General features: G+C 40.7%; 1 long non-coding RNA gene across 2 annotated transcripts in view; it reads right to left on the bottom strand.

Annotated features, from left to right (window-relative positions):
- Window positions 1–18,908, bottom strand: part of LOC127491061 (uncharacterized) — a 31,978-nt gene extending 13,070 nt beyond the window's left edge. Inside the window, exons 1-3 of one of the 2 annotated variants that reach the window (XR_011380205.1) lie at window positions 18,058–18,908; window positions 16,892–16,943; window positions 10,268–10,628 (exon numbers count right to left, since the gene is read on the bottom strand). This is a non-coding gene — a long non-coding RNA (uncharacterized lncRNA). Of the gene's footprint in view, window positions 1–10,267; window positions 10,629–16,891; window positions 16,944–18,057 lie in introns of those variants that run through there. The other variant, XR_011380204.1, reaches the window with a different exon arrangement.
- Between the last annotated feature and the right edge of the window lie 249 nt (window positions 18,909–19,157).

The raw sequence follows: 19,157 nt of genomic DNA, 5'->3' as shown, positions 1-19,157 counted from the left end.
GTGTGAATGTCAGAAGGCTCAGCTCAGAAATGCTTCATAAAGTCAATTTATAGAATGGTCTGACATTTATCTCAGGCTTGGGAAATTTAAAGAATTTGTGATATTCATGACCACGGACAGGGGTGGGTGGTAAACACTGTGCTATATATGGATTTTAAAATTTGTTTTATATACACTGAGAAAACATCAGGTTTTGTCTTTTAGGGGAAGAATAGCAACCAAAATAGGAGCCTGGTTTGGGATTTGAAATTGCATTCATTTTCCATCAGTTCAGGAAGGATTTCCACTTTCTAAGTTTGTAAAGCTCACTAGAATCTCTTGTGTCAAAATAAGTGCTTTTTGAAAAAATTATAGTTGGCTTATTTTTCCTCACTTTAACCTGACAGTAAGACAACTGGTATTAGTCATAATCGTGTACACAGGGCAGCAGGACATAGAAACGGTAATGTCCTTGCTGTAATTTTTTTTTTACTTTATTAAGGTGAATTTCAGAGTTACTGTTGCCCTATGGGATAATAATGATAGGGAAGGATTTTGCCCATTTACTGTGTGTCAGGCTCCTTTCTTAAGAGTTTGCAGGTATTACTTCTCGTGATCCTCAGGACAAACTGGTGTGGTAGATGCTATCATTATATTCTTTTCACGCATATGGAAACTAAGACACAGAGAGGTTAAGTAACTCATCCAAGTAAATGGTAGAAGATTCCAGCCCAAGGCAGTCCAGCTCCAAACCCTATGCTCTAAACCACCATGCACAATAGCTTCTCTATGGATAACTAAAATAATACTAGCACATCCAGAGAGAGCTGTTGAGTTATCAGCTCTGCACTAACAAGACAATATAGACATAGACTTTAAGAATTGCCTCTCTGAAGAAAACACCAAAATCCTTTAAGGCTTGCCACATTGTAGTTGAAGATGCTATGAGTGGTCCCTAACCACTGCAATGTGATAATGAGTACAGTTTAGATTTAAATTGGTTTTAGACTTTCAGGTTTACAGATGAGCATACCTCAGAAAGTTCATGGGAAACAGAATTAGACACTTTTATTCTGGACCAAAAAACAAAAACAAAACCTGGAGAATCTATGCATGTGAGAAGTCTTCAAAAGTTCATGGAAAGTGGACATTATGAAAAAATTATTCAAGAATTAAAAAAAAATCTTGTGGTTAAATAAATTTATCTTTTAATTCCATTCCCTGTGAACTTTTTGAAGTGCACTCGTGTTTTGTTAAGTATAAAAGAGTAAAGGAGTGTGTGGGCCTTGCACTAAGATGCCTAAGTCCCATACTGCAATACTTGGGTTCAAGTCCTGGTTTGGGCTGCCCATTCTGGTTTCCTGCTAATGTGTATCTGGGGGGCAGTAGGCAGCAGGTGTTGGCTCAAAGAGTTGGGTCCCTGCCATCATATAGGAGCCTAGATTGAGTTCAGAGTTCCTGGTTTCTACCTGGTCCAGCCTCTGTTGTAGGGAACTGGGGAGGAAACCAGTGGGTGGGTGATCTCTGTTTCTCTGTTTCCCAAATGAAAAAGAGTAAAAGACAGCTAGAAAAAGCTAAAGTATATTAAGAATAACCCCATTGTATTGCATAAGAATAATTTTACTTACAAAGAAAATCCAGGGTCAACCTGTGGAGTAACATTTATTCTTTCCCATCAGTTTCCATTTCCTATGACAACTACTCCCAGTTTGTTTGAGAAAGCCACATCTGCTCAGTGCAAGAGCTTGACACCCCTGCTCCCAGGACAAGTCAGGTGGCCCAGGCCTAAGGCAATCAATCAGCACATCTTATCAAAGATAGGCATGTGACCCAATCAAAGCCAGTGAAATGCCACAAGAATTTTACTGAAAATGAGCTCAAACAGGAAGAGGGTGGAAAACCTGAATGTGGGATCACATTGTTTTAGTCATCTTTGCCACTACAAGGAGGTGGTCTAGAATGAACAGAGACTACTGGGCAGAGAGATTAAAAGCCTAGAGACAAAAAGTATATAAAAGATTTAAGGTAACCTCACCAAATGCATAATTAGAGCCCTGAATACAGCAATATCTAAAGTCTGTTAGCTATACTTCTTGTTAAGCCAATAACTCACTTTTGTCCCCTTTTAAAAAAAAAAGGTAAACACATTAGAGCTGATTTACAACAGTAAAAGGTAGAACAGGCAAGTATGAAGCAAAATGTGTATTTTGAAAGCCAATGCTACCCTCTAGTTTACCTTATGTTTAATCAAGGAAACATGGCCTTATCTGAGATTCCAAAATCCATAAAGCTCTAAAAACCAAAACTCTCTTACTTCATGACAAATTTGACATGACCTGCATAGATGACACCACTCATAGTCTTTCCTTGCATCACCTAATTTCAATATCCCTATGTTTTGCCACAGAAAATTAGTGTTGTGACTATAGGATGTTGCACAGACCCTATCAAAAGTGTCATGTGTATTTAAACTTTATAATTATTAACTCTAAAAATTTATAAATTCTGAGGCCCCAAGGGTTTTGGATAACAGATTATGGACTTCTAGTCACATTATAAATTGGATGAATAAATTGAACAAATAAATACTGCTTAATTTCTGAATAGGACGGGATCTGATTTAGCTGGTGATGTTGTGAACCAAAAGACGAAAGCATTCATCAAAACAAAATGACACTGAAAGCAAAATGATGTTCACATGGCAGACCACAGACATACATCAACTCACACATCAGTTTGATAAACACCAGGGCTAAATGAAAATTGGAAAGTTGAGGTCAAAAGCAAAAGGAATTGTGTGTCTCAGGGAATAGTATCAAACAGCAGCTTTGACAACAGAGAATCGGGAAGAGGGGAACCCACTACCTGACTCTACATCAAGTTACACCACACTCTACGGACTGTAAATAGTAATTCTCAGATGTAAAGAATTATGATGCTGGGTACATGTGGTTATGACATGGGCTAAATCTTGAAATCTATATTCCGGATCCACAGGGGATTTATTATCAGCCTTGCTTCCTGAGTTCTCACATTGTATATATAAAAATCGCTATTTGCTTTGTGTTTGGCTCTACAACCAAGAACTATTATGTTATTCAATATGAAAAAGAGTCCTGGAAACCGACTAAACGTTACTTCAAAGTAACAAATGTTGGGGTCACAAGTCATCTGTTTTCTTCTTTCTGGCCAGCACCTAGAACAGGAGCACGCGTTATGTATTGTGAATGGGCTGATTAATAAATGAGATGAATGCCACACTGTGACACCTCTGCCATCTGACAGTACTGATAAGCTGTCAGTGGGACCACTGACATTCAAAGGAGAAAAAGTAGAAATGTGGGAAAACCCTAGGGATGGCGACCCCTGCCCATCCCCAATACAGAAAGATCCTCAATGGGCTTCCATCAGTTGTTAAAAAAGATTATAGCCAGCGCCACAGCTCAATAGGCTAATCCTCCACCTGCGGTGCCGGCACACCGGGTTCTAGTCCCAGTCGTGGCGCTGGATTCTGTCCCGGTTGCTCCTCTTCCAGTCCAGCTCTCTGCTGTGGCAGGGAGTGCAGTGGAGGATGGCCCAAGTGCTTGGGCTCCTGCACCCGCATGGGAGACCAGGAAGAAGCACCTGGCTCCTGGCTTCGGATCAGCATGGTGCGCTGGTCGCAGCAGCCATTGGGAGGTGAACCAACGGAAATAGAAGACCTTTCTCTCTCTCTCTCTCTCACTGTCCACTCTGCCTGTCCAAAAAAAAAAAAAAAAAATATATATATATATATATATATACCAAAGATACCCAATATGCCTTTCAGCCCTATGATTACATAATTTTCTGCATGAAAAGCAAATAAAATCTAAAAAGATGCAGAGAAACATCTATATAACTTAAAACTGATAACAGAGCACAACAGAGCCATCATAAATTAGGAGAAGACTATCTTTAAATTTGAAAGAGGGTAGAAAGACCGATATACAAATTCTGCATCAAGTATCTTTCTATAGCCAAAAAACAGTAGAAGCCTAAAAACTCATTCAGCCCCAAATGGCCCATACATTGGTCTGAAAAATTTGGAGTCCTTGTCTTCCTGTCTATATAACTTCCATTGTCCAAATCACCAAGCAGTAAGAGCCCAGCCAATTTTACAGCCTCCACTCTCCCTGGTCAAACCCAGCAGATAACCAAGTTTTTCTGCCTCTATACTCTTGTTCAAGCCCACCCTATCGTCTCCATGGGGATACTTTTTAACTGCTTCTCCCCAACCCAAGTTTCTTCCTCAACTTTCCTTGCACAGAACTGCCACAGATTAATTTTCCTTAGGAAAATATTTGATCTCATCACTGTCTCAAAGCTGCGACAGCTCCCCACCGCCTCATTGGCGTCCTTAACCACTTCAGCATGACCGCATGGTCCTGTTTTCCCTCCTACCCCTCAAGCTGCTCCTTCTCTGTGTGCAGTACCAAAGTACTCTCCATAACCTTCAGCCTTGGCCATATCCCCTCTTCTTCCATTCCATCCCACTAGGCTCTCCCGTTACAAGGCCTTTGTTAGCATCTAGATGCCAATGAATATCATAATCTCTTCTTGGACATTGTGGTAAAATACACCTAACATAAGGTTGTCCATTTTAGGCTGTACAATGCAATGGCATTGAGTACACTCAAACCTATTCAAGTTCAATAATTCTGGTTGCAGAATTTTATCATCAATTCAAATGGAAATTCCACAGCAGTTAAGGACTAACCCTCACATTTTCCTCACCTTGTAGCCTCTTGAAACCACTAATGTGCTTTCTATCTATTCCAGATATTCTACATACGAATATATACATATACATACATACATATATGTAACCCTAGAATAACATGTAACCTTTTGAGTCTGCTTCTTTCACTTAACATAATGTCTCCAAGACACATCCATGTTGAGGCCAGCATTTAGCACAGCAGCTAAGACATCATTTGAGACACCTGCATCCCAATTTAGAGTGCCTGGGTTCAAGTCATGGCTCAGCTTCCAATTCCAGTTTCCTACTAATGCACACCCTGGGAGGCAGCAGCAATTGCCTCAAGTACTTGGGTCCCTGCCCTCCATGTGGAAACCGGGGATGAGTTCTCAGCTACTGGCTTTGGCCTGGTCCAGCCCCAGCTGTTGAGGCATTTGTGAAGGGAACCAGCAGATGAAAGACCTCCCTCCCTCTCTCACACATTCATGTATACTCTTGTACATGTGCTCATTCTCTCCCTCTTTTTAAATAAAATACAATTTTTAAAAATTTAAAATGTACATATATGTTGTAGCATGTTATTACTTCTTTTGTTTTTTTCTTAAAGATTTATTTATTTATTGAAAGGCAGAGTTACAGAGATCTTCTGCTGCTATCCCAGACACATTAGCAGGGAGCTGGATCAGAAGAGGAGCAGCCAGGACTCAAACGGGCACCCATATGGCACGCTGGCATTGCAGGAGGCAGCTGTACCTGCTTAGCCACAACACCAGCCCCATGTATCAGTTCTTCATTCCTTTGTATGACTGCATAATTATCCACATATGGACATAACACATCTTATTTATTAAGAAACACTTGAGTCGTCTACCTTTTAACTATTATAAATAATGTTGGTATAAATATTAGTGTACAAATTTTTGCTTGAATACTTGTTTCCAAATCTTTTCAGTCCATACTAGGAGTTGAATTATGGGATCATTATATTTCTATGTTTAAGTTGTGGGGTTACTGTCAAACTTTCTTCACAATGCTGCATCATTTTACGCTCCCACCAACAACGCATGAAGATTTCACTTTCTTCACATTCTTGTCAACACTGGTTATTTTCTGTTTTTTTTTTTTTTTTTTTAAGTATGACTATCCTGGTGGATATGAAGTGGTATTTTATTATAGTTTTGTTTTATATTTGTGTAATAACTAATGATGTTCAGAATTTTTTCATGTACTTATTAGCCATTTGTGTATATTCTTTGGAAAAATGTCTTTATCTTTTGCCCACTTTGAAATTGGGGTTGTTTCATCTTTTGATTGTTGAATGTAAGAGTTCTTCAGATATTCTGAATACTAAACACTTATCAGATATATTATTTTCAAATAGTCTGTCTCATTCTGTGGGTTATATTCTTGCTCTGTTTTAAGTGTCCTGTGATGTACATTTTTGACATTGGTATTTTTGTTGCTGATGTTGTTTGTGCTTTTTGTTTCATAGAAAACCACTGCCAAACCCATGGTCAAAAAGATTTGCTCATATGTTTTCTTCTAAGAGTTTTAAAGTTTGGGCTCTTGAATGCAGGGTTTTTAAGCTATCATTCTGAGCTTATTTTTATTTGTGAGATGAAGTAAGGGTCCAATTTCATTTATTTGCTTAGGGATATCCACTTCTCCCAGCACCACGTGTTGAAGAGACTATTTTTTCCACTGTTGAATGTATCCCTTGGCAGATATGTCTACCAATGATGTATAGGAAATCTCATTATCTCTTACTCCAACTTCTCCTCTGAGCTACAGACACTGATGTAAACAGCATTCAACCTCCCCACCCCAACACTCCCCAAACAGATCTCATAGTCTGTACCTTCTAAGTGTGATCATACTCCATTGTTCTTTTCTGAGTACCACCATTCATCTAGTTGTGGAATCTAGAAACATCTTGCTCTCTGTCACTCTTTGTATCTGGTTCCTGTCAACTGAATCTCCATAAAATATCTTGAATCTGTCCAGTTCACTCAAGTTCCTCTGCCATTTCTAGATGAAGTTACTATAGTCTAATTCTGCACTACTTGTATACTTTTAATCTAGTCCCTGGGGATATTTTTTATTTTAAGATTCATTTATTTCTTTGAAAGGCAGAGTTACAGAAAGGCAGAGGCAGTGGCAGAGAGACAGAGAGGTCTTCCATCTACTGGTTTGCTCCCCAAATGGCTGCAACGGTCAGAGTTGGGCCAATTTGAAGCCAGGATCCTGGATCTTCTATATCTCCCATGTGGGTACCAGGGCTGAAGGACTCGGGCCATCTTCCACTGCTTTCCTAGGCCATAGCAGGGAGCTGGATAGGAAGTGGAGCACCAGGACTCAAGCCAGCGCCCATATAGGATGCCAGCACTGCAGGCAGCGGCTTTACCCATTGTACCACAGTGCTGGTCCTGATCGCTCTCTCTCTCTGTTGGTTTTTTTTTTTTTTTTTGACAGGCAGAGTGGACAGTGAGAGAGAGAGAGACAGAGAGAAAGGACTTCCTTTGCCGTTGGTTCACCCTCCAATGGCTGCCGCGGCCGGCGCGCTGCAGCCGGCGCACCGCGCTGATCCGATGGCAGGAGCCAGGTACTTCTCCTGGTCTCCCATGGGGTGCAGGGCCCAAGTACTCAGGCCATCTTCCACTGCCCTCCCTGACCACAGCAGAGAGCTGGCCTGGAAGAGGGGCAACCAGGACAGAATCCGGCGCCCCAACCAGGACTAGAACCCCGTGTGCTGGCGCCGCAAGGCGGAGGATTAGCCTAGTGAGCCGCAGCGCTGGCCTCTCTCTCTTTTTTTAAACAAATAGTCTCCTCCTCTCTATGTCACCCATCCCTTCTGTTAGCCAACCTTGCTTAAAATTCTTCAGTAACTTCCACTACTACAGATTGACGATAAAAATGGTAACAAAGGTATTCTAGGTTCTGAAGAACCTATTCCCACCTTCCTCTCTAGCCTGAGGATGCATCTTCACCCAGGTACTTCCAGCTCTCAACCTTCAGGTCTCACCTCAAATGTCACTGCTCAGTTGGCCCCTACACAACCAGGTCTTCTTGCTTATCATAGCACATGGAGCACTTCTTTTGTAGAGTTTTATACTATATGAAATTGTATATATGTGGGATTATTTGATTAGTCTATTTCCCTCTAGAATGAAATCTCTACGAAGTCTATATTTTCTAGCTGGAAAATTCAAGACTCTCCATTATCAGACCTTTCTAGTCTTAGAACTGTTCTCCTTTCCACTCCTACCCTCAAATTTTGATAAAATCCTAGAAAAATTCTGACATAATATTCTGTTTATACTGTTACTTACTTGTTTCCTTTTATTCTGTAATTCTTGTGTCACACTAATAGATTCCCACTCTTCATTCAATGACAGAGATTTAATTTTATGAAGTCCCTACCATGCACCAACTTTCCTTATGATAAATAACCTGCCATGCTGGAGAAGCCCAAGTGTCATAGCACTTCAGGTAGCCTCTGACAGAAAGCCAGCAAAATGCTGGGACTCTCAGTCATGCAACTACAAGGAAACGAATTTTGCCAACAACCTGAGTGCCCATAGAAATTAATTCTTGCCCAGGCAAGTCTCTAGAAGCGAATGCAGCCCTGGTCAACACCTCAACTGCAGGCAGCCCTGTGAATCCTGGGCAGAGAACCCAGATGCACCATTCCACATTGTTTACCTACAGAAACTGCAATAATAAGTGAGAGTTGTTTGAAGCTGCTAAGGCTTTCTGATTTGTTATGGGGAAATAAAAAAATGGATACAGACTTTAAGCCAGATAAGATGTTTTTATTGTTGTTGCTGTCATGTATTTTTTATGTTTTTGACAAAGTGGCTTAAATACCTAACCCTTTAGATATATAACTGACAGAATACACTAGTTAGAACAAAATTTAAATGTGTTTCTAGCCACCTCCCCAGTAATATAAAGTGACAATAGAATGCTGCAACTTGACATGCTCTACTTCATAGTAGGACATGTAACTTTGTTGTTGTTGTTACTCAGACTTATTGTTAGGACACTCTGGCTCTTAATGAACCAGTTGCTCCCCGATGAAGCAGAAAACATATGCAGAAACAGAGCAGTTTTGTGGATCAAAACACAACCATAAAAGAACAAATGAAAGAGTGCATTTACTTAGCAACACACAATCACACATAAAGCAGTTGACAGCCTGTTTGTGCCACAGCGCATCCTTTGCCTCTGCTACTTGAGTTAGGCAGGATCTTCTCATATGCATAATTTTATAATAAGGGGTTGATGACCCAGCATCAAATAAGTCATTGCTATGACTGATATGGTCAATTTATATATAATAAAAACAACAGAGGGATTCAGAGCCTCTGAGATAATTTAAAATGAAAATATTATGCTTCTAGTTATACTGTTCATCTTGATTATAAAATAAACTCACAAGTAGCATAGTAAAAATATATGATAAAAATATAACTCTACAACATTATTTTTATCTAATATGCTAGACTTAATAAATATAATCATTTAATTTAAGGTAATCTTGTTAAGAAGCTAACATGCTCCCTATGCAAAAACCTAGAAAAAATAATTAGAAACCTTTATTGCTATGAAAAAATAGAATTCAAATTCTGAAATAGAAAACCAGTGGAAAAGATGCGACCATATGTTAAAAGACTAAGTTTCCCTGGTCATGTTATAATTTACCCGCAAAATAAGAAATAGGGTAATGGTCAAAAATAAATCATAACAATCTACACCTATAGGTTAGTAAAAGGGAGGAAAGCTCAGTAGATGCTGGGAATGATTATTCCTGCACATATATTTAATATACTAAAATTCTTTGAAAACTAGGTGTAGTTTAATTAAAACTAGGATGTTTATTGTTAAACATAAAAGAGACTTCTCAAACCAATAGCCTGTGTGCATACTGTTTTCACAGGTAGTTTCTAGATGAATTCCAGTTTAAACCCACTGTTTGATCAAAGTCAGCTGATTTCACCTTCTAAACTTATTTCAAGCTTATGATAGCTCAGGTTTTGAACATTCTTACCTGTCCTACTGAGCAGTCTCCTAAATGATGTTGGTGTTCTTGGCTTAATTCATCTTGAATCCATTGTCCTTACTGTAGTCAGAATTATCTTTCTAAATTTTATCACTTCACCTCCCTATTTGAATCCTTCATAAAAATCCTACTTCCAGGGCTGGCACTGTGGCACAGTAGTTTAAGCCTTTGCCTGCAGTGCCGGTATCCCATATGGGCTCCAGTTCAAGTCCTGGCTGTTCCACTTCTGATCCACCTCCCTGCTAATGGCCTGGGAAAGCAGTAGAAGATGGCCCAAGTCTTTGGGCTCCTGTACCCACGAGGGAGACCTAGAAATTCCTGGCTCCTGGCTTCAGATTAGCCCAGCTCTGGTCATCGCAGCCATTTGGGGAGTGAACCAGAGGATGGAATGCACACTCTCGCGCGCTCTCTCTCTCTCTCACTCTGCCTTTCAAATAAATAAATAAATCTTTTTAAAACACCCTACTTCCTTCACAGCTCCCAACGGTGTTTGTGATCTGGCCCTGCTCATTTCTGTTGCCCATGTCCTGCCCTCCCTACCCGGCACTTGTTGGTGCTGTGTACACTATTTCCAGCTTCCTTTCTAGGAGGAACTTTATCCACCTCTCCCTTTTCACCAGGCCTATTTGTATTAATTGTTACCCTCATCTGAGGGGCTTTACCTTCTGTTTTTCCTCTAGGACTCCTTCTTGGATAGTACTCTACCTCTTCGGGTTGCAGCTAATGCCTCTCTCTGTTGCTGCCATGACTCCCTGTCCACATATCCATTCCTTGACTTTCAGCACATTGTTATTCCAACTCTCTTTCCTACTCAATGAGTGTGCTCCTCACGGTGACCCTTAGTGCATATCACACAGGAAGTGATAACTGTTCAATGGAAGAATAAGGAAAAGTGAAGATGAAGGATCAAAGTGAATCCCGTAACTGAAGCACAGAATGGAGCGGAATCTCCTGTGGACGCCAGCTGAACCAAGAGGCAGTGGTCAAAGCACTGCCCACCACTAATCATAAAAGAAACTCAAGCAAGGCTGGCACCGCGGCTCACTAGGCTAATCCTCCACCTTGCGGTGCCGGCACACCGGGTTCTAGTCCCGGTCGGGGCGCCGGATTCTGTCCCGGTTGCCCCTCTTCCAGGCCAGCTCTCTGCTGTGGCCAGGGAGTGCAGAGGAGGATGGCCCAAGTGCTTGGGTCCTGCACCCCATGGGAGACCAAGAGAAGCACCTGGCTCCTGCCTTCGGATCAACGCGGTGCGCCGGCCGCAGCGCACCGGCCGCGGCGGCCATTTGGGGGGTGAACCAACGGCAAAAGGAAGACCTTTCTCTCTGTCTCTCTCTCTCACTGTCCACTCTGCCTGTCAAAAAAAAAAAAAAAACAAAAAACAAAACAAAACAAAAAAACAAAAAAAAAACCTCAAGCAAAGCTGAACTTCCACATCTAAGATATCCTACAGAGCTTCCCAAATCAGCTGATATATACACTCTGAAGATGTGCTATTCGCCTTTCAAACTTGAAAATCCAGGCCTGATGCACAAAATGAACGTCAGCTACATTTACCTAAAAGTTGAAGATGGTGGTCTCATTTTATTGTCTTCCAACAAGGAAGCTGGGGGCAGAGAGTGTAATGTGCAGGCCTCCTGCTTGTTCAATAAAGATTAAACTCTTATCCATGACATTCAAAGCCCTTTCTGATCCTCCCCACCTGCCTCTCCAGGCCGATGGCTCTTCTGGTCCATATTGCACAAGTTCCCTACTACTAAAATGAGACAACTTTGTTCTTTGTGAAAGTCAAAACTGTATTATTCAGAGTTCAAGCACTATAGCAATATTTAGACATCCAGATATCCTTCAGTCCCATTTGGCAGATAAAAGTTTAGTTTGACAATTATTTTTAAAATGAGAAATAAAATGTTTTCTCATTTCACTAGTATTCAAATAATAGAGTATGTGTCTTCTGACATAAGATGTGCTTCAAATACATTTTGAAAAGTTCAATTTGTCTGAATGCAAAATGAAGCATAATTGATTTTTGACATTTTAATTTTAAGCGAGCTGGTTGTCAGATTTTACTTGAATAGGACCCACAATATCTACATAAGGACATGTCATCTATCTTCAACCATTATTGTCATTTTTCTATGTTGATAAATTTATCCCACTGTTCTAAATGCTATTACTTATGTGTGTGAAGAAGCAAGTATTATGGTTAGTAAAAGTTCAATTTTATTGAAAATATGTATACCACTTGAATTAATAATGTATAAAATTCCCACAGGTATTCAACATAAGTCAATAATTGATTAAATCAGATAGCTAGGAGGTGATATTGAACCTCTACAGAGGTCAGAGCATCATTGCACAGCCAGAGTGAATTCAGAGACAGCCTCATCCCAGTGAAAAGACACACTCAGAGACAACAAGAATTCTACTAATAGTAGGAAACTAATTTGGGGGTACATAGCAGAAAGCTTGAATGCCTTTAGGTCAAGGAAAAACATTACAAAATGAGTGAGGTGTGAGATATGTTCTGAAGGATTTATAGAATTGGCCATGCAGAGAAAAGTGAAAGTGATGGCCCTGAGCCATGAAAAATCACAGAATTTTCTGGAACCCACGGCTGGAATATCAAGTACTGGATGTGTGCAACAGTGAGAGATGCCTACACAGGTGCAGACACTTGCCTTTTGATGGAGACAACAGTACCAAACACACACAACAGACAAGATTAGTGGAAGACAGAAAGCCTAGGTAGAAGGCTTTTACAAAAGTCTCAGGAAGGCATGACGAAGTTCTAATCCATGGCAGCTGGATAAGTGAGTCATGAAGTTTACCTATTTATGTGTAATAAACAGTCAAGAAAAACCCATTGGTATATAATAGTACGCATTTAGTCTCAATTGGGCTGCACTAAGCTGAGTTTGGCCAAGCACCTTGGTTAAGACATTTCTGTTTAATATATTTCTTGACTTTTTCTTGGAACCAGCAGCTGGTCCAGAAGCCGTGTGTGTGTGTTTTTGTGTGTGTTTTAGTGTCTATGTCAGAAGTACATGAGAGCAGATAAAACACACAAGACCTCTTAATAATGCCTAGGCTTGGACCTGGCCTACCATCATTTCTGCCTGTTGTCCAAAGCAAGACATGAGGTCAAACTTAAAGAACAAAGTAGAGAAGTATACTCCACTGTTTGTATTAGTAACTACGAAGTCCAAAGGCAAAGTATAGAAATATAGCAGGGTTGAAAAGTTGGAGCCAATAATGCAATATACACAGTCTGCCATCTGGTCCATAATTATTCTTGTTCCTCCCAAATGCCCCAGGTCTCTATCTCTCTCTCTCTCTCTCTCTCTCTCTCTCTCTCTCGTAAAGGATTCTAAGACAAAGGTTCAAGAAGTGCCAGAGAGACCACACTGAGCACTTAGTTGGCAATCTTGGAGGAAACGGGACCAGAGGTAGAAAGAACCTCATCAAACCCACAAACTAACCTGACTCATCTTACTTCATGATTGGATTCAAGTGACCAATCTCCACTCTATCTAGCGCTGAGAGTGAATCCATTCTGGAGAAAGGTAACATTGCCTGGAGCCTCTAATTTTACTACGCACATTGTGACTTTGCTTCCAGTAGTCAGCATAACCTTGATACCAGATTTGACAAAGACATTCTAAAAGCAGAAAATTAAAGACTAAACTCTCTCATGAACATGGATAAAACAACATTAATTATCAGCAAAACAAAACCAAGATAATGGATTTTATTCAGAGATGATGCAACATTAAAAATCACAAAGAAATGATAAGTATATGAGGTAATAGGCTAATTGCCCTGATTTCATCATTACACAACAGATGCATGTATCAACATACCACATTTTACCCATAAATATGTACAATTACAGGTATATTTAAATTCTAAAAATCAAAATGGATACAAATCACTACTTTATTTTTTTAACTTTTATTTAGTAAATACAAATTTCCAAAGTTTATGGATTACAATGGCTTTTCCCCACTAATAATTTCCCTCCCACTTACCCCCTCCCATGTCCTGCTCCCTCTCCCGTTCCATTCACAACAAGATTCATTTTCAATTATCTTTATATACAGAAGATCAATTTAGTATCTATTAAGTAAAGATTTCATCAGTTTGCACCCACACAGAAACACAAAGTGTAAAATGCTGTTTCAGTACCAGTTATAGCATTACCTCACATTGGACAACACATTAAGGACAGATCCCACATGAGAAGTAAGTACACAGTGACTCCTGTTGTTGACTTAACAATTTGACACTCTTGTTTATGGTGTCAGTAATCTCCCTAGGCTCTAGTCATGAGTTGCCAAGGCTATGGAAGCCTTTTGAGTTTGCTGACTTCAATCTTATTCCGACAGGGTCATAGTCAAAGTGGAAGTTCTCTCCTCCCTTCAGAGAATCGCTACTTTAACAATTTATAAGAAAAAAATTTCTCACTAAGTGCAATCAAAGCAGATAAAAGCCAGTACTTGTTCATGATGATTAAATAGAAGCAAAAACAAAAATGTCTTAGCAAACTAGTAATAAAAGAGAAATGTCTTGTGTCTTTTATCAATTATTTAGAGAAATTTGTTGAAATCTCCCACAAGAATTAGAATATTTGTCTTTTTTTCCTTCTTAGTCTGTAAAATTTGCTTTATCTATTTAAATTTATGTTATTAGGCACATGAAATGTTAGAATTTTTATGTCATCCTGGTGAACTGAACCATATCATTATGAAATATCTCCTTTATCTTAATAATGCTTTTTGCTCTAAAATTTAGTTTGCTACAAATACTAGCTTTTTGCTGATTTTTGCATGCAATACCTTTTTCCATTATTTACTTCCATTCTTTCTGTAACCTAACATATTAAAATTTGTCTCTTTTAATCAGCCTGTGCACCTGTGGGCAGCACTGGCTATCAGCCAGCACCACGAAGATCAGAGCAAAGCACAAGGCGACAGCACTTGCCCTGAAGACAGAGTGAGGTGGGGTGTGGGCGGCTGAGGGGGTGAGCCTCGGGGGAGGGCTGACTCCATGCCACCTCACTGCTCCACTGCCCCGGTAGCCACCCAGAGCCCTGAAGAATCCCACTTCACAGGTGTGAGGCGTGGTGACGACCGAAGGGCACATAAGCCCTGAGAAGGAGCCGGACCACCAGGGATCCATGTGTGGCCCTACAGACCTGGGGACAGGAAGTCACCAATAGCCCTGGAGACATTCCCCACGCAGCCAGGCTCCCACAGGCCCCGTTCCTCCCATTGGTCCACCACCTCCACTCATTCTAAAGTCAGAAACTCAACTTCTAAACACCACGCCTAGACAGCTGGGCACCCTAACACGAGGTCCAGCAAACTCCCCAACTGTGGCAACACTGCCAGGCTGACCTCACTCGCCCACAGCCACACTTACAGTGAGCGGGCACCCTGCAGCACTTCAGGGCAGAGACCCAAAGTGCCACAGTCTGGCCTTGCTCCATGTCTGTCACCGCTGACCATCACCGGTGAGCGTCCAAATGCCGGGGCCTAGCACCATTTCCACAGAGGTTTTCTGGGTTTGGTCCTTCAATTTTAAGTTCCCAACACTCGGGAAATTCAAGCTTCATAACCCACAACACACTCACAGCACAGGCACACACTCACATTCACACACACATATTCTCACCTCTTCATATACTACACAGACACACTCACAGTTGCACACTCACGCACAGACACAGGCACACACAAACACACACATGCTCACCTCTTCTTATATTCATGCAGACACACTCACACTCGCACAGGCATACACACATGCTCACACACAGGCACACATACACACACGCTCACCTCTTCATATACTCACACAGACACACTCTCACAGTCTCAGCCTCACACACATACTCACCTCTTCATATACTCACATAGGCACGCTCTCACAGTCTCACGCTCATGCACAGGCACACATTCACAGACTCACACACATGCTCACATCTTGATATTCTCACTTAGACACCCTCCCACAGTCTCACATTATCACCTGCACACTCGCTCACAGACACTCACAGACATACTCATCCACACTCGTATGCACCCATGCTCATACACTCACACACCCACACACTTGCTCACGTATACACTCACACTCACACTCATAGACATGCTCACCCACCTCACACACTCACCTATATACACTCCTACCATCTAACACTCACACACGCTCAGAATCACTGAGAACATTCCCCAAACCAAAAAAAAAAAAAAATGGAGTATGCGTTCTATTTGTTTAATGTGATGACAAATAAATTTGGGTTTAAATATACTACCTTACTATCACAAACTAGTTATTCTACCTATTCTTTTTCTCTCTTTTTTTTTAGTATTTAATGAAATTCAACATACAAATCATATAACTCAATGAATTTTCACAGAGTGAATTACCCATATGTCAACACTCAAAAAAAAAAAACAAAACAAAACAAAAAAAAAACCCTGACTTCTGGTGTTTCCCTCAGGCACTGAGCATTGACAGACGGAAGTTCTCCTGGAATTACTTCCAAGATTTGAGAGTCCTGTTGCCACAGATGAAGCCATACTAAATACTAGCAATGTGCGCATACCCTTTGCTAGGTATGGTAGTGAGTACATCTGAGATCCTTTGAGCCTCAGCCTGCTTGAGGCCACCACATCCATAACGATCTAGTAAGTTTCAGACTATTATGGATTCTAGTTTTCTTGTTGAGTTCATTGCCATGAGGTTTATCCTTTGGTTTATAATCTTTTTAATATAGTCAAATTGTTAAATTTGTTAAATCTAGCTCCTAGCCTTCTAATGTAGCATTCTGCTATCTGCTTTGTCTGGAATGTTATGGAATGTTATTGGTCCTTACATAAGAGGAAAGTCTTGTCAGGAAAAAGCCCTTTAGACTAGTTCAATTTTCTCATCATAACATCCATCATTTGGACAAACATTAATTTGGGTCACTTTTTCAAAATTTACAAGGACTTCCTTAAATCTCATCATTTAAGTCTTCGTAATCTAGCTTTCTTAGCTTCATGACCCATTCTAAAACTAAACCATTTTATTCTGGCAATTATCTGGATTAAAATGACCATTAATCACTTTATTCTGAAACTTACCTTTTTCACAGAGTTATGGACACCAGTGCATCAAGTAATTTGCCATCTTGTTCTGCAAGAAAGCAAACATGGGAACTAAATACAGTGCAACTATAGACAGCACTCTCTGACCTTATCAACGAAATCTTGACAATGATGAAGACTGGATCACACAGCTTAATGTGTCGAAGACTAACTTTATTTGCCCTAGTCTAGAACAGGCAACTGAGAAAAAAAAAAAAAAAAAGACCATGACAGTTGCCAGGCAAAATCTAGGCCAAGGAGCTCCCAACTGAACATAAACAATTTTCAGATAATATCAACAATCAGACAACGCCATTCTACTATCATGAGGGTAGATACAAGAGACAAATAAGACCATCCATAATTATGTCTGAACACAGAGACAGAAATATTTTGCTCTGACAAAATTAACCAAACAATTCCCTCTTCTAGGTGACAAAAATGACTTACTGCTTCATTACCCATAACACTAGGCCTGCTTTGTTCCTCCTGCCTCCTAGAAATACCTTATTGAGCCATCTAATACCATATTTCCTGATAGAATAAACTCTGCATCATATTCTAGCTTTCTCTTTCTTTTAAAAAGAATTTAAAATGTTTATGATTTTGTAAAAACTTATATAACACTAAACTTACCATCAATTCTTTTTAAATGTACTTTCTTTTTTAAAAATTTTTTATAATTTTTTTATTTGACAGGTAGAATTATAGACAGAGAGAAAGGTCTTCCTTCCGTTGGTTCACTCCCCAAATGGCCGCTACAGCCAGCCAGGTGCTTCCTCCTGGTCTCCCATGCGGGTGCAAGGCCCAAACACCTGGGCCATCCTCCACTGCCCTCCCGGGCCACAGCAGAGAGCTGGCCTGGAAGAGGAGCAAAAGGGACTAAAACTGGTGCCCATATAGTATGCCGGCGCCGCAGGTAAAGGATTAACCAAGTGAGCCATGGCGCTGGCCCCTAAATGTACTTTCAATAGTGTTTATTACATTCACATTGTTGTACAACAGATCTCTGGAATTCTTTCATCTTAAACACCAAAACTCTGTACCCACTAAAAACAAATTCTTCCTCTGGCTCCCCCTAACCTTTAGCAAGTACCTTTACACTTTGCTTCAATGATTTTGATTACTAGGATATTTCATGAGTGGAATCATACAGTACCTACACTTTTATGGCTGTCTTACTTCACTTAGCATGTCTTCAGTCTTCATCCATGTGGCAATATGAGAAAGGATACTGCATAATATTTCACTGCATGTATGCACCACTTTTTCTTCATCTATTATCTGCTGCTGGATAATTGGGTTGTTGCATTTTTTTTGGTTATTGTGAATAATGCTGTAACAAATATGGTCTGAAAATCTCTCTTTGAATTTGGGGGGAGATATACTCAGAAGTGGGATTGCTGGATACCAAGGGTAATTCTATTTCTTAAATTTTTAAAAATTTTTTTGAAAGAGATGGACATCAGAGATCTCTCACCCACTGGCTCATTCCCCGAATTACTATAATATGTGGGGTTGGGCCACGCTAAAGACAAAAGCCAGCAATTCAATCTGGGTCTTCCACATGGGTGGCATGGACCCAACTACTTAAGCCATTACCTACTACTCCCCAGGGTGTATATTAGCTGGAAGCCGGAATTGGGACCATAGTTGGGACTTAAACCCAGGCATTACTATTTGGGATGTGGGTTGTTGCTGTGGATTTGTTTCTGGGAGGAAGAACGTGGTGGGGGCAAGAGGCGCGGAGTCACCACACAGACCCTGGGAGTCGGGTGAAGCAGGCCTGAGGCAAGCAGCCTGCAGACTCATTTATTTCAGCTGCTACAGCAGCTTTTATAGCCAAGGCAGCCAATCCAGTCAAGGGGAGATCTATGCCCTAACCAATCACACCCTGTTGCCAGGCAGTTTCCGAAGCCATCCAATCACAGCCTGTTGCCAGGCAGCTTCTGTTGCCAGTGGCCATCTTGGCACGGCCTTCTCATTCTACCACATTTCCTCCTTTTCATTTATTTTTGAGCAACGGGAGGCATGATTCTTGGCCATACCATTGTTGACCCCGTTTCCATGTGGTCTCCGTACGCAGCTGTGCCTGTTTTAGGTTGTCCCCCAGGGGATCTTACCCGTCATTGACTAACCAACGTTCAAAATGGGAGACCATAGGAGTGCTTGCTCAGATGAGGGAAGGAATGAGGAACAATTGTAATCAGGAATGGCGTGACTGCACACAGGCTGTGGACCGTTTGAGTGGCTGACTAGAGCT

Source organism: Oryctolagus cuniculus, chromosome 11 (genome assembly GCF_964237555.1).
Source record: "Oryctolagus cuniculus chromosome 11, mOryCun1.1, whole genome shotgun sequence".
Classification (NCBI taxonomy): Eukaryota; Metazoa; Chordata; class Mammalia; order Lagomorpha; family Leporidae; genus Oryctolagus; species Oryctolagus cuniculus.
Note: the sequence above shows the minus strand (reverse complement) of the source record. Positions and strands in the feature narration are given on the sequence as shown.